The sequence below is a fragment of the Meriones unguiculatus genome, chromosome 5 (assembly GCF_030254825.1).
Source record: "Meriones unguiculatus strain TT.TT164.6M chromosome 5, Bangor_MerUng_6.1, whole genome shotgun sequence".
Classification (NCBI taxonomy): domain Eukaryota; kingdom Metazoa; phylum Chordata; class Mammalia; order Rodentia; family Muridae; genus Meriones; species Meriones unguiculatus.
Genome location: NC_083353.1, coordinates 128,484,153 through 128,498,566, shown reverse-complemented (window position 1 = coordinate 128,498,566; position 14,414 = coordinate 128,484,153). Strand labels below are relative to the sequence as shown.

The window sequence follows — 14,414 nt, the reverse complement described above, 5'->3', positions numbered from 1 at the left end:
TTCCCTTGAGACAGAATCTCTCCCTACACCTGAAGCTCATTGTTGGCTAGGCGGTCAGGCTGAGGGCTGCTTGTCTCTGTCTCCCACTGTTGGACCTATAGGCACATAAGACCACACCCAGCTGCTTTTGCTATTATTTTTGTTTCTTTTACGTAGGTGCTGGAGATTGGATGTTAAGTATCTGGCTAAGATTTCTTCTCTCTCTCTCTCTCTCTCTCTCTCTCTCTCTCTCTCTCTTTCTTTCTTTCAGAATACATATTTATTTATTTAGTGTACATAGTGCCTGCTTGTATGTATTTGTGAGGGTGTCAGAACTCCTAGAACTGAAGTTACAGACAGTTGTGAGAAGTTACAGACAGTTGTGAGCTGCCATGTGAGTGTGGGGATTTGAACTCAGGTCCTTTGGAAGACCAACCAATGCTCTTAACCGTTGAGCTTCTTTCTAGTAGCTGATTCTGGGCTAATGTGCCCAAGTCAGGATTTAACTCAGCCCTGCTGAAATCCAAATCTTTGACTTTAGCTGTTCAATCGACCCTGGCTTTTCCCTCCTATTAATACCCTGTAAAATGATTATAGTCTCTCAGAATCTCTCCCATTACAGTGTAATGAGATCTGGGATAGCTCATTAGATTTTTCATGAAGAAATAGATGAATACTTTATCAACATGACCCAAGAAAGCCTGATGAGGGAGTTGAGGTAGCAATGAATTCCTGGTAAATAGAGCTTTAAAAGTCACTTATCACCTTGGTCATATGCATGTCTCTTAAGGAAATGATTGGACTGGTGCTCAAGGTCATGGGACAGCAGGAGAAAGACTGTATCGATTTGGTTAATAAACTTAGCTATTAAAGAGTCTGGAAGAGGCCTTGGTGTAGTGATTTTTGTAAAATTATCTGAATTTTATTGTCCATATCAAAGAGACTATACTTGGCTGAGATCCAGCCCCCATCATTGCTATCAACTGGCAATAATTCCAAGTCAAAGAATTTTTGTTGTTGTTGCTGTTATCAGTGGCACTTATGATCCTCCTGCCTCAGCCACCAAAGGGCGAGGATAATAGGTGTGTGCACTATCATCATTCAGAGGTACAGAAAGGATGAGAGAGAATATTCAGCATTAAGGAGCTGATTAAATTGTGACTCAGCATTGCAGTTGAGCACGCTGGTATGATGAGATGGAAAGACACCGTCATTCACTGTTAAGCCATCAAGGCAGAAAGCGAAGTGTTGGTCAAATGACCCTATTTTGGTTGGAAAGCATGAGAAATGAGAAACTTAGCAGCAGAGGGCTGGGGACCCTCCAGGAGTCATAAGTCAGTATCAACGTTTTCTCCACAGAAAGCAGGGGGACTTTCTGGACTCTCTTTGGATTTTTTTTTTGTCATGTAGAATGTTGGGTTTGTCTTTTTCAAACTATCTTTTAAAGAGCCTCATGTCACTTAATAAGCTAGGGGCAGATGGCAGGGGAGGAGAACTCTCCCTTTCAGAGGAGATGAGGGAGGGGGCTACAATTGAGATAGAGAATGAATAAATTGTAAAAAAAAAAAAAAAAGGTACAAAAAAATAAAGAGCCTTATGTCATGTGTGCCCTGGGAAAGGAAGGGAAATTTCTCAGTCAAAGGGGAAAAATTCCCTAGAACATGTTTACTGGGTACTTTTCTGAATAATTTAGGTCTGCCCTCCATGACTACAGCTCTTTGAGCATCTGAGTTTACTGGGGTCTTGCCTGACTTCTAGAACCGCATACGACACATCTGTCCTCCAGGTAGACTTAATCTGGCTGCTACTGCGTTGGAAAACCCCTTGAAGCCTATGGCTACATTTTGTACACGCATGTGCGAATGTCCACGTGTGTGGGGATCGGCAGTCCGTCTTAAATTCTCTGGATGCTGTACACCTTCGTGTGTGTGCTGGGGGTAGGTGAACCCATGCACCCTCGTGTGCACAGGAGAGCAGGAGGTGTGCGCAGTGTCTGCTGTTGCTTTCTGCCTCTGCCTCGAGACCTGGTCTCGCTGAGCCCAACGCTTGCCATTTTTCTGGCGAGGCTAGCCTGGCTAGCAAGCTTTCAAAATCTAACCATCTGTGACTGGCATGTGTGTATAGATGTGTGCAGCCACGCTCAGCTTTCTATGTGAGCGTTAGAAGAACGTAAGATGGAGGACCTGGACTGTCTTGCCCTATCCCGCCATGAAGATACTAAATCCAGTCCAGTTGACAGGGATGCGTGTGTGGGTTTTGGAGCATCTGACTGATTTTATACAAGAATATTATGGGATACTTCCAGTTTCTAAGCTCAACCCAGGTTGCCTCTCAACAGAACAGAAGTGTGACTGTACTAGTTACTTTTCTGTTGTGGCGATAAGACTCTGGCCAAAAGGAACTTGGCAGGAAAAGGGTTTATTTCAGCTCACAGTTCTCAGGTCACAGCCCATCACTGAGGGAAATCAGGTCAGGATGAAGGAACCTGAGACAGGAACTGAAGCAGAGACAATGAAAAAATGTCACTTACTGGTGTGTTCCCCATGTCTTGTTTGGCTTGATATCTTATAGTTCCCAGGACTGGGGGTGGTGGCATCACGTCCAATATACTGGGCTTTCCTGCATCCATCATGAATCAAGAAAAGAATACCCAGGCTTGCCTACGGCCTGATCTTAGGAATGCACTTTCTCAGTTGAGGCTCTCTCCTCTCAGATGACCCTAGGTCGTGTCCAGGTGACATAAAACTAAGCCAGCCCAAGGACCAAGAATATGCATCATGAGTGCTGGGAAGTCCAATTTATGAGACCACATTATGAAAAAGGGAGAAAAGGTGGCTACAAGGTAGAATGATGTAAATCAAGACAGGGAGGGTTATAGGTGGGAAATTTAGAGGCTCCCCAAGTTAAGAGATTGGAGACTTCTCAGAGGAGCTCCTGGTGATATTTGGGAAGCCTTCCTAGGAAAAAAGGGTGTTCAAGAGTCACCCTCTTTGATGCTTTTCAGAGACCTGGGGAAGTGCAGGCAGCATTATTCCTAAAAAGAACATCTGGTGCTTCATTTCTTGGTTGTTTAATAGATAAAATAGTTACACACGAGACAATCAGTCTTGTTTTCTCTTCTCAGTGCACATATTTAATTAGCAGGCAATTGATCTTGGTACAGTTAGTTCAGGTCTCTAATCAATGAAATTGAATTAACAGTTTAGCAATTCTCTGTGTTACTAACTATACGATATTTATAGCTAAAGACAACATGGAAGTCTTAATTCATGTGACCTTTTAACTGCACAAGCACCAAGCCAGGGGTCAGGATTTTCGGCCTGGCCCTTCTCACAGTGCCCAGGAACTGACAATAAATACTTGTCAAATGTCCTTAATTGAATTTTGCTTGATGTTTATTGTTCTTGATTTGGGGGGAATGGGAGGAAGGGGCACTGTCGGGCCCTTTTGGTGGCAAGGTCACTTCCAGAAATCAAGAAAACAGGAGATCAGTGACAGACACTCTGTTGTTAGCTGTACCCTTCTAGGGACATTTAGTGATGGTTCTGTTGTGTGTAGGGGGTGATCTCCATGAACCTCCTTGTTTGGAAACATCAGCAGAGGCTTCTAGTTTGAGACAAATAATAGAGTCTGTCCTAAACTCTCAGAATCTCTGAAGAAATGACTTTTATCAGATAGATTCCACATATATTCGCAAGCCAGTACACACAGCTCTGACTCAAAACTCTCATGAATCATTGAGCATAAATTAATTCTAACTTGTACCTAATCTGCTTACATTGTCAAGTTTCCTGGGGCTTGTGAGTGTATCGTATCTGGCACAGTACCTGCGGATCTGAAGGCTGAAAAACAGTTCTGGATAGGTGATGGAGTAAGGAAGATAGGAGAGGGGGAATGGGTGCTTTGCAGCTTCAACTACGGTAGGGATGTGAAGGTATCTTTTATTCTCCTGAAGTAATTGTCTTGGAGGCTTACTGCCTTTGTCTGCTAACCTAGGCCTACTCCTGGAAGATTCTAGCCTCTGTACAATCTAACCTAGGCCTACAATGTTTCCAGCCTCTGAGATGTACTGCTGAAGAAGCCCACCCTTTCTTGTTCTTTCTCAACTCCTGCTGGCTGGTTCAACTCAGCTGTTCTGGCTCCAACTCCCCTCCAAACTGATTCAATCTGGCTTCTCTCAGCTTCGGACTTTCTATGCTGCTTGGCCTCAAACTAACTCTAGCTATCTGATCCTTCTCATTCTCTGGTTCATCTGTCTTCACCTGTGTCTAGCTTGTTCTCTCTACAACCTGTCTGTAAAACTGCCTCTGAATTCTATGAATTCAACTCCACTGCACTGCTTCTCAACTCACTGACTCATCCAAACTGCCTGAACAGCACTGACTAGAACTCAGAAATGTGCTTGCCTCTGTCTCCTGAGTGCTGGGATTACAGGCATGTAGCACCATGCTTGGAGCTAAGCTCTTATTTACCTGAACCTTGCTCTATAACAGGCTGGCCTTGAGCTCAGAGATCTGCTTGCCTCTGTCTCTTGGGAACAAAGGCGTGTCTGTATTTTAGCTGGACCACACAGACCTAGAAGGTCTTTGGATGTGATCTCTTTCCAGAGCATCCCTGTTGTGAATTAAAATTCCTCTACCTAAGGAGGCAAATTCAGGTTGTGTTCTGGGAAGCAGAGGTATGTGAAAAGAGTGGAGGGCATGCTGGCTATCTGCCTGGGTACTGTAGGACACAAAAGAACAAGCAGGAAGCTCATGGTGGTAGTGGGTTCAGGGTACCGTGTATCGGGGGAACGTGATATGATTTTTAGTTTGAGAATGAGTGCTTGTACTAGGTTTTATTTTGGAAGAATTAGGATCTGATTGCCTATCTGCTGTGGAATGGACTAGAGGCCATCTCTGTGTGATCAGTAACTGCGTGTATACATGCGTGTGTACACTCTTAATTACACCGAGGGTAAGGACTCAAGAGTGTCTAGCAGTAGATGTTAGGATGATTGGAGGAGAGAACCAAGCAGAAGCCAACTCAAGATTTGTAGCCTGTGATGCCACGGCACTGTTGGGTCATACAAAACGGAACTAGCGGCTGCTGGCCACTTTGTGTTGGATGTGCCTCCTCAGTGCTCACACTTTACGGACTGGGCACCAGCGTTACAGATGAGAAGCCTGGGGCTGTGGTTCAGGAGAGGAGGAGGGGAAACAGCTGAGCTGGGCGTTGGCTGCAGGCTGACGGGGTTCAGGGGTGACACTACCACAGTGGTTCTCCACCTTTCTAACGCTGTGACCCTTTAATACAGTTCCTCAGGTGTGGTCATCCCAACCATATTCACTGCCCCTTCAGATCTGCAATTTTGCTACTGTTGTGAATTGTAATGTAAATATTTTTGAAGACAGGTTTGCTAACGGGGCAGCGACTCGCAGGCTGAGAACCACTATGCTAACAGGAAGGTTTACCTCTGAGGAACCTCTTAATGGTATCCCCAGTGAAGGATGTGCAAGTTCTGTGGCCACGGAGAAAACTTGCTGCTGCTTGTGAAATGTCATAGCTCTTAACATTTCCTTACGCTGTGAGGGCAGTAGAAGCTCCAGTAATTTCCATGACTTTTGAAATGCGGCCACTCACAGGCATGGGCTAAGGTATGGCCTCTGTCACTGCTTTGCCATTTGGAAGACAGACATGATGGCAGCAGTAACTAACTGAGTGTTGACTATGAGATGCTCAGTAAATCTCCTGAATGGTCACATGGAATTAAACAATGAGGTTGTGTCCTGAGCCAACAGATTAAACCAAATACACAAAATTTCAAAGTGCTACTTTTCATGGTGGTTTGAGCAACTGATTTTAAAGCACAAAAGTGCCCAGTTTGTGATGGGGATTGCAAGCAAAAGGTCCCATCCCCAGCACACGCCTAACAAACCGGGGTTTGCTCTATGCTTATAATTCCATTACTCGAGATGTAGAGGCAGGAGGAGTCCTTACAGCTTCCTGGCCAGCCAGCATAGCCCAATCTGAACATAGCCCGTGTTCAGTGGGAGACTCTGTTTTTGAAAGATTAGGTGAAGAGTGGTTGAGGAAGACACCTAACATTGAGCTCCAACTTAAGTGTGCACATGTGCGTGTGTACACATACACAATCAGTACATAAATATTCACATCATTCATTTCCAAAGTTTGCATGCTCTGCAGAAAACATAATGCTGACTTTCCTTTTCACATCACAATCATGTTAGTGAAAATCACAGTACAAACCTTAACGTTAACATTTTTGGGAAATTGTTCTTACATAATTGCAAAACTGTTCTGCAAATATTCTACAGTCAGTACTTACATATCCCTAGAGAAAGTTTGGGGTAATTTTCAAAAAAGAATTCAATCACTAAATATCTGTAATAAGAAGCATTTTCCTTGAAATAAATGAACTAATTTCTAGAGATTTTTTTTTCCATCACAAAAATGCTTACACACGCAAAGGAAGAGTGCAGCTGAAACTGTGATTCAGACTTCAAGAGCCTCACCAAATGACTGAGAGAGCAAATGCACACTAGTTTACCTCCTGGAAGGAACCTCAGCTTCTTTGACTCAACTTTGTCTCTATTTTGCCTGGCCAGTGGATACCTTTCTGTGAGGGATTTTCTTCTGGGAAACTGTTCATCTTTAGTTGAAGAAATGAAGCACTTGAGTCAGAGACACAGTTATGTACATCTGAGGAATATTGGTGGAGGGTTGGGGCTTAATTGGTGTGTCGCTTCCAATGTAATTAGGTCCTTGAACAGGGCAATGCAGTTAAATATGCTGAGGAGGGCGTAATTAGATGGTGGGTGATGGCGTAATTACATTCCTGAGAGGGGGGCTGTAATTAGGTGGGAAGCAGGGAGGGGTGTGTTTGGATGCTTAGGTTGAGGGTATAATTAACATATGTGCAAGAAATTGAATTACGTGTGTGGGTGAAGTATAATTAAGTGTGGACGTCCATCTCCAGTGGTAGGTGAGGGGACGGAGAAATGATTGGGTCGGTGCAGAGAGGTGTATTTTGCTGTCCTTCTGGTAAAATCTTGAAATTTTCATCAAGAGAAGTGGGCGTATGTTTTGACATGGTGACTAATGGCAGTTGATGTGGTGGTGACAAGCATTGGGGTCATTTAAAAGTTTTAGCAAAGTAAAACTTCTGTGTGACATGACTTCAGCTCTATACTCCATGCTGATAGTCACACTAATGGTTTCACTGTTGGCGACATGGTTTTTCTAGCTTTAATTTGTCAAATAGGCAAAGAGGTCTTGCTCTCTGTTGCTATCAATGAGAAAAGGGGTTGGAGGGAAATAGTGGGGTGAGACCAGAAATAACAAATAGTAAAACCTCATTACTCCCACTAACAGCAAACGGCAGAACCCTTCCCTCCAGTTCCATCCCGCTTGTACTGTCCAGTGTGAGAGTTAGCATCTACTCTTAACTAAGAGAGTACCACCTGAAGCCACACCTGTGACAAATCAGCACACATTAACTGTGGTGGCTTAGTTATTTAAAACTACTGAAACAGTGCTTGCTCCTAAGTGTTATGATGTCCACCCTACGAAAGGGCAACAAAGAAAACGGTGTGGACCATAGCTAAAGGGGACCAGAAAGTGACGGAGGAAGCTCGTCGAAGAGTCAGTGGCAGGTAACATCATTCAGTGTACTGAAGAGCATGACGATGAACGGGAAAATGCCGTGAGAATCCTAGCAATCAGAGCTACCCCATCTGAATGTAAAACAATGGAAGCCAGGTGTAGCATCACACCTGCTATCCTAGCAACTTGAAAGGCTGAGGCAGGAGGATCAGGAGTTCAAGGCAAGCCTCAGCTATATCATGAGTTGAAGGCCAGCCTGGGTTACATAGTGGACCCTATCTTAGAAAGCAAAATCAAGCCAAATTCAAGCAAGAAAAAGCAAAACCAACCTTGATGAGAACAATGAAAACAACACAAAACAAACTCCATGTTCCTATTGTGGGATTTTTGTTTTGTTTTGACACGTTTGGTCCAGTGATGAACTCTGATGTGGAAGTGTGAGCCAACTAAACCCTTTCCTTCCCGGCTTGCTTTTGGTCATGGTTTTTCATTACAGCAGCAGTAACTCTAACTAGACACTCATTATAGACAACTGTTATGTCCAGGATGTGTGAGTAGGTACGCTGATGACCTTTCGGCAGCATCTGAGGTCACAGCCTCGGCTCTGTGGCTGGGCTGGGAAGTCCTTGGCCCTGCTCTCCTGTGGAGACTGCACAGGAAGGGGAGGAGGAGTGAAGCCATGATTCTGGTTAGCAATTATTCATTTAATTATAAAACCATTTAGGAGTGTTCTAGTATGGTTTATACAAGGCACAAGCCCCCAGGCTTAAGTTTTCAGATGTTAATGTTTTGGGGTTTTGTTGTTGTTGTTGTTTGTTTTTTGTTTTTTTTCACTTGTCATTGGGTTGTCCAGGAATATTTTCACAGTTGGCTGTTGTAGTTTGTTGCTGACAAAATCTTCTGGTTTCCAGGGCTGGCCAGATTGCTCAAGAGTTAAAGCACATGCTCTGCAAGCCTGGTGGCAAAAGTCTGATTCCTATAGGTCACCTACAGGTGGAAGGAGAGAATGAATTGTACAGGGTGGTCATTTGACCTCCACAACAGCACTGTGGCATTCATGCCCACAGCATATACACTGTAACACCGATAACTTTTTAAAAAGTCTTCTAGCCTTCAAAAAACGCCACTATCATTCCTGGTGCCAAGCACTTAAGAGTCTAATTTTCATTTGTGTTCATTTACTAAGTCCCTGAAAAAAAAAACAAAAACAAAAACAAACGAACGATCTAAAAGGCAAGGAGCCTCAGCCTCTTTGGTCAGTGACTCAGACCTGCACGTTTCGGCCTCAGCACTCGGTATGGCCCATCACTCTGTTAAAGCCTGGTGTGCACTCTGCTAGATACGAACTGTAGGACCTGGGTACTTCCCAGCTTTCCTAACAGCCAAGCCCATAACAGACGCTTATCAATGTTGAAAAAAACATAGAAGTTGCTTACCAGAGCTAAGAAGAGGCCCTGATGGTGCAGTATGTGGAAGATGGTTAAGGCTTTGGGGCTCTGAGGTGAGACCCTGACCAGCTTTACAAATCGCTTTCATTGTAAAGAGCGATAGGACTTGTTTTTTGGGTTTGAAGATTAATTGATCTGTCTGCCTCATCAAAAGGAAACTCCACTGTCAGTCCAGAAAGTGCAGGAAAAGGCAATGCCCCCATAGGCTCAGCCATTTGGACACTTCATCTCCAGTTGGTAGCACTGTTTGGAGATAGTTAGGAAATGCAGCTTTGCTGGAGAATGGGCATTGCTGGAAACCAACTCGTGTGTTCATAGCCTTTCTCTACTTGCTCTTTTCTGTCTGCTTCATGCTTATGTTTGAAGATTCCTGCCACCACGCCTCCCACCATAATGGACTTTTATCCTTCTGAAACTATAACCCAAAGTAAATTCTCTCTTCCTTAACTTGTATTTGGTCATGGTGTTTTATCACAGGAAAGTATCTAAAATGCTCAGCCATCAATCCATGGAACACACTGCTGATTTCTCTGTTCAGTGTTTGACTTAATAGATAATTCCAAACAAAAAGATGACAAGCCTTGGCTCCATAAAAACTTACATTTTAAGTGTCACAGTTTTTTATAAGAGTAGTTAATATAGTGTCAAAGAGACCACATGGATTGAAAATATGATTTTGTTCAAAATCAGTGTGAATCCTCTAAACTGAAATGATCTCAACCAAAGTTGGACTATGTATTACGTTATAGCAGGACTTTAGCAACAGATGCACTGATTGCTTAAATTACTTTCTCCTTGCGGTGATAAAACACTTTAAAAAATAGCGGATTTTAGTCATATAGTACAGGATAGACAAAACTACAATGCACAGACTCCAAGAAGATAAATCCAATGGACATCTTGGGGTTCACTTGGGCGTACTAGTAAGGGGAGTGGGGGTATCTCTGACATGGACTGTGTTGCCTGCTTTCTGATCGCTTCCCCCTGATGGGACTCCCCTACCAGGCCACAGGGGAGGATAACAAATTTAGTCCTCATGTGAATAGATGAGCTGGGGTGTCTGGGGGGGCTTCTTATTCTCAGGAATGGGGAGAGAGGATGAGGGAGGGAAGGTGGGACTGGGAGAGTAGGAGGGAGGGGCCTATAATTGAGATGTAAATTGAATTAATTAATTAAAAAATAAGTAAATTTTAAAAATAGCTTAAGGGAGAAGCAGTTTATTTTGGCACAGTCTATCGTTGCAGGAATACATGGCATCAACAGGGAAGGCATTGGTAGGAGCAGGCAGCTAGGCACATGGAATCCATAGTCAGGAAACTAAGAACAAAGAAGAAGTAGAGCTAGGTGACAAAGACTCAAGGCCCGCCCCCAGTGATATACACCTCCTTCAATGAGGCTCCACCTCTTAAAGGTGCCACAACCTTACCAAACTGCACCACCAGCTGGAGATCAAACTCTTGAGCCTATGGGGGAATTTCACATCCAAACCAACATAGTAATAATTTGCCTTGTGAAGTACTCTTAACTTTATGTATAGTAATGTTGACTTCAAATAAACAAATGCACCATAATGTACAAATATGTACATTCACAGTTTCCTGTTGCTGTTCAATGACTTCCCCCTAATTTAATTCACATGATCATTCTGGGAGGGTGATTGGAGGTTATCATCACACTTGCTTTCCAGTGGGGCACTGAGAAGTTGAGGTGACTGGGAAAATAGATTCTAAATCAATTGACCCCATCACTGTATTTCATCTGTCTAATATGTCCTAACTGAGCCTTTCATTTAAAGTAATAGTTGTTAATATGAGCAACGGTATGATAGCTTACTACCGTATTCGGATACAGTAAACCTGCAAGGAAATTCATCAGAAAACACAGCCTGGAAGGGCTTCATAAAGACACTTTCTTAAGATCGTAAGACTCCTTGCTGTACATCATTCTGGTCAGTGCTGACTATCTCTAAGTACCCTGAACCTAAACTAGAGTAAGGCTATTGTTATCTTAATTAGCTAGATGGACACCCGCAGTTTTTTCTCAATTAGGTTTCTTTGTGCTGAAAGCCTTGGTGAAGCATTGCTGTTCGCTGCTGGATTACCATTGCTGACAGTGTTCTCAGACCCTCTAGAGCACTTGCTGCAATGAGATGCCTTTCTTCTGTGAGGCCAGCAGTTAGGAAAATGAAGGAGCAAATGTCAGGTGAAAGTCACAATAACTACTTCCCCCTAAGTCCTGAGGTTTTGCTTGGGGTCTTTGGGAGATGGAGCTCACTAAGGGCATAGACATATGTTACTTGATTTTTCTGCTAATAAAATAGTTCTTTATTGTTAAGACACAGTTAGACAGTTAAACAAACCGCATCTTTGTCTTGTCACATGAGAGCCCTTGAAATTTAGAATTGACAAGGCTTCGACAAGTACTTGAACTCTGCGAGGATGAGGCGAGAAACGGGAGCAGGGAGGAGTAGGCTCCTGCACTCGGTGCACAGCAGTGTTGTGTGTCCATGAGCTCATCCTGTAATAGCACCTTGCATAGTGTGACCTTAAGTTGCATTAAGGCATTAAGTTGCACAACACAGAGGCATGTGGCATGTGCCTCATCCGTAGCCTGGTGATTTGGAAGGTGGAGGGCAGCCTGTGTCCTCGAGGTCTGTGTAGCTGCTTATAGAGTCTACTTGTCCAGGGCCCAGATTCTTGCCTGAAAACCTGAGGTAGCCAGCCCTCTGTGTTCAAGGCCTTCCCTTTGAGAACTAAAAGGTGTGGGGCCTTTGTTTATGGATCCTGCTATTAGTGGCGAATATCTGCAATTTTCCACCTGGTCTAATCATTACGGTATGACTATGTGAGACCCTTACAGTGTGTATTTACATATTTGCCTATTTTTAGTGAGCATTTACATATTTATACTGTACATTTACATATTTGCATTTTGGGGGGCATATGTTTTTCTAATATACGTCTAAATAGACATGCTTTATATACATCTAACTCAGTAGGTTCAGGTCACCTTTCATTCTTACTGCTGAACCTTTGCTGGCCAAGGACATCCCTGACCTTCTTGCTGCCCAGTCCAGTGGCAGTTTCCAGCTGTTTCAGCCCTTTGTCTTTTAGGAGCACCTGCTGCATTTTCACTCCTTCTCAACTACTTCTTTCCTTCCAGTTGGTTCCCTAAGACCTCTTCTCTTTTCTGTTCTGCACTCCAGGTTTTTGAATTTAAAAACCTGACCACTTCCCATTTTTCACTTAACCCAGACTGGTTCCCTGACTGTGCGCTCAGTAACCCACTGGGTGAGGTCACCTGGATGTCACCTGATGTTCACAAGACTGAGCTTTTCAGATTTGGGGTCAGGAGCCTTATCACTTGAGCTAGCCAAGCCTTCAAGCCTGTGCTTTTAATCAGTACCCCAGACATCTGCTGTGGTCTACTAGAGCTCAGGGACCAGCTGATCATCTGTTGAAGACAAAGCTCTTGAACCATTCCTCTTTTCTTTCCTTACTTTCTTTCTGCACAGCAGCAAATATGTTTGGTACCTCCTCTGGAATCCCTCCAGAATCTGAGCACTTTCCCCACTCCTGTCACCCTCTTCCAGGTCACTCAAATCCCTGGGCTGACTATCACAGCAGACTCCTCCCTTGCCCTTCTTCCAGACACTGTTGAGCTTGCTCACTCTCCAGCATGTGTCAGAACACCAGGCCTCTGCCCATTTCCATTGACTTGGTTCTCATCTTAGACTAAAAACCAGTGTCTTTGTGATACCCTACATGGCCTCACCAACCTCTGCACTCATTTCCTATAATCTTTACTCCTTCCCTCTTCCTGCTGACTCACCAGCCAACAAAGGAGGTTCTTGCCCCTCTCTCTCACCCCAGGAATGTTCCTTCCTCAAGGGTCTTTGCTCCTATACATGTATATCTAATATATATGGCTCCTATACATATATATCCAAGTAATCGCACTCTTAACTCCTACAGTCATCTGCTCCAGGGCGTGCTGGGTGCCAGCTGATCACCCTGCTGATCTTGCGGTCCTTCTCAGGAAGCTTTGGAGTCTCTTGTGTCAATCCTGTGTCTCTTGACAGACCACCTCAGCGTCTGTCATACTGTTTCCCGTATCCCCATTTCTTTACTGTTCTCCAGTAGAGTGTGAGTGTCAAAGGAACATGGGTTTGTACTTTGTCCCCACGCCCCCCCATATGTCACAATAAACATTGTGGAATATACAGAAAAGCCAACATGGCCATCACTGCTTAACTCTCCGTCTCATTGATTATAGATAGCACTGTTATTAAGGTGTTGATTCCAAATGTTTCTCTTAGGGATGACTAAAAATAAACATGTATTGTTTGAACTACATTGGCAAATGCTCTCTGTTGCCTGTCTCTCCTCATGTGTTACACTCTGAAGTGTGTTGGGCTGATCTGCGCTGTGGTAAAGCAGGCAGTTCTTTTCTCCCTGTGGGCACATGCTGAAACGTTATACTCCAGACACCACACATTTATCACCAATATTTACATAGTGCTGGCTGTTCATTTTATTACTAGAAATCACGGGAATAAAATCTTCTCACACTGGACTAAATGCTTCCTTCAGCTACCAATGAAAGTAGAGACTCTTGGGATTTTTCCCCCTGGTTGAGTTATTACTTCATGCCTAGGCAACAGCTATCTACTGTATATTCATGAACTCATTCCATTTTCCCTTTGGTATAGTCTGTGTTATTTGCATGTGATTCACCCAGCTCGGCCTATCAGCCTAGTTACTTTCTAGACCTCATGTGCTTTACAAGGTCTTTCCCCCAAGAGCAGCTTCAAAGAGCCTAGGTACCTGGCAGTTCTTGCTGACCGGGCTAGAAGAGGCCAAATGATTCATTTCGCTTTCAGGGAGCATTACTGGTTTTCCATAGTCCCTGGCACTATAAATAGCACTCCAGGGAGCACTGGGGCACTCAGGACATTTTCTTTGCAGTCTAGCTCGATATTTGCAGGAGAAAGTCACGTGCTGTCTGGCTTGACACAGGCCACCTCTCCCTCAGTGGCTGGGTTCCACACAGACTCACCCAGTATGCTCTTCGGCTTACAAGCATTTGCTTCCAGCAAACACTATTGCCTTGTTTATGTGAGAGGTGTGTGTGTGTGTGTGTGTGTGTGTGTGTGTGTATGTACCTGAAGGCCAAAGATCAACATTGGGCTTCTTAATCAATTGCTTTTCATCTTATTTTGGGGGAAGTGTCTTGCCCTCATCCTGGAGCTAATGACTGCTCAGCTGGCTCAGTGAGCGCCGGTATCTCTCTGTCTTCTTCACCCCTCCCCCATGCTGAGATTCCAAGCACACACAATCACATTCTGCTCTTTCATGCAAGCAGTTTACTGACTGAGTGATC

The 14,414-nt window shown here is 44.0% G+C and overlaps 1 protein-coding gene across 1 annotated transcript in view; it reads left to right on the top strand.

Annotated features, from left to right (window-relative positions):
- The window catches only part of St8sia1 (ST8 alpha-N-acetyl-neuraminide alpha-2,8-sialyltransferase 1), a 124,797-nt gene that overhangs the window by 61,643 nt on the left and 48,740 nt on the right, over nt 1-14,414 (top strand). The gene's annotated exons all lie outside the window — the stretch shown is intronic.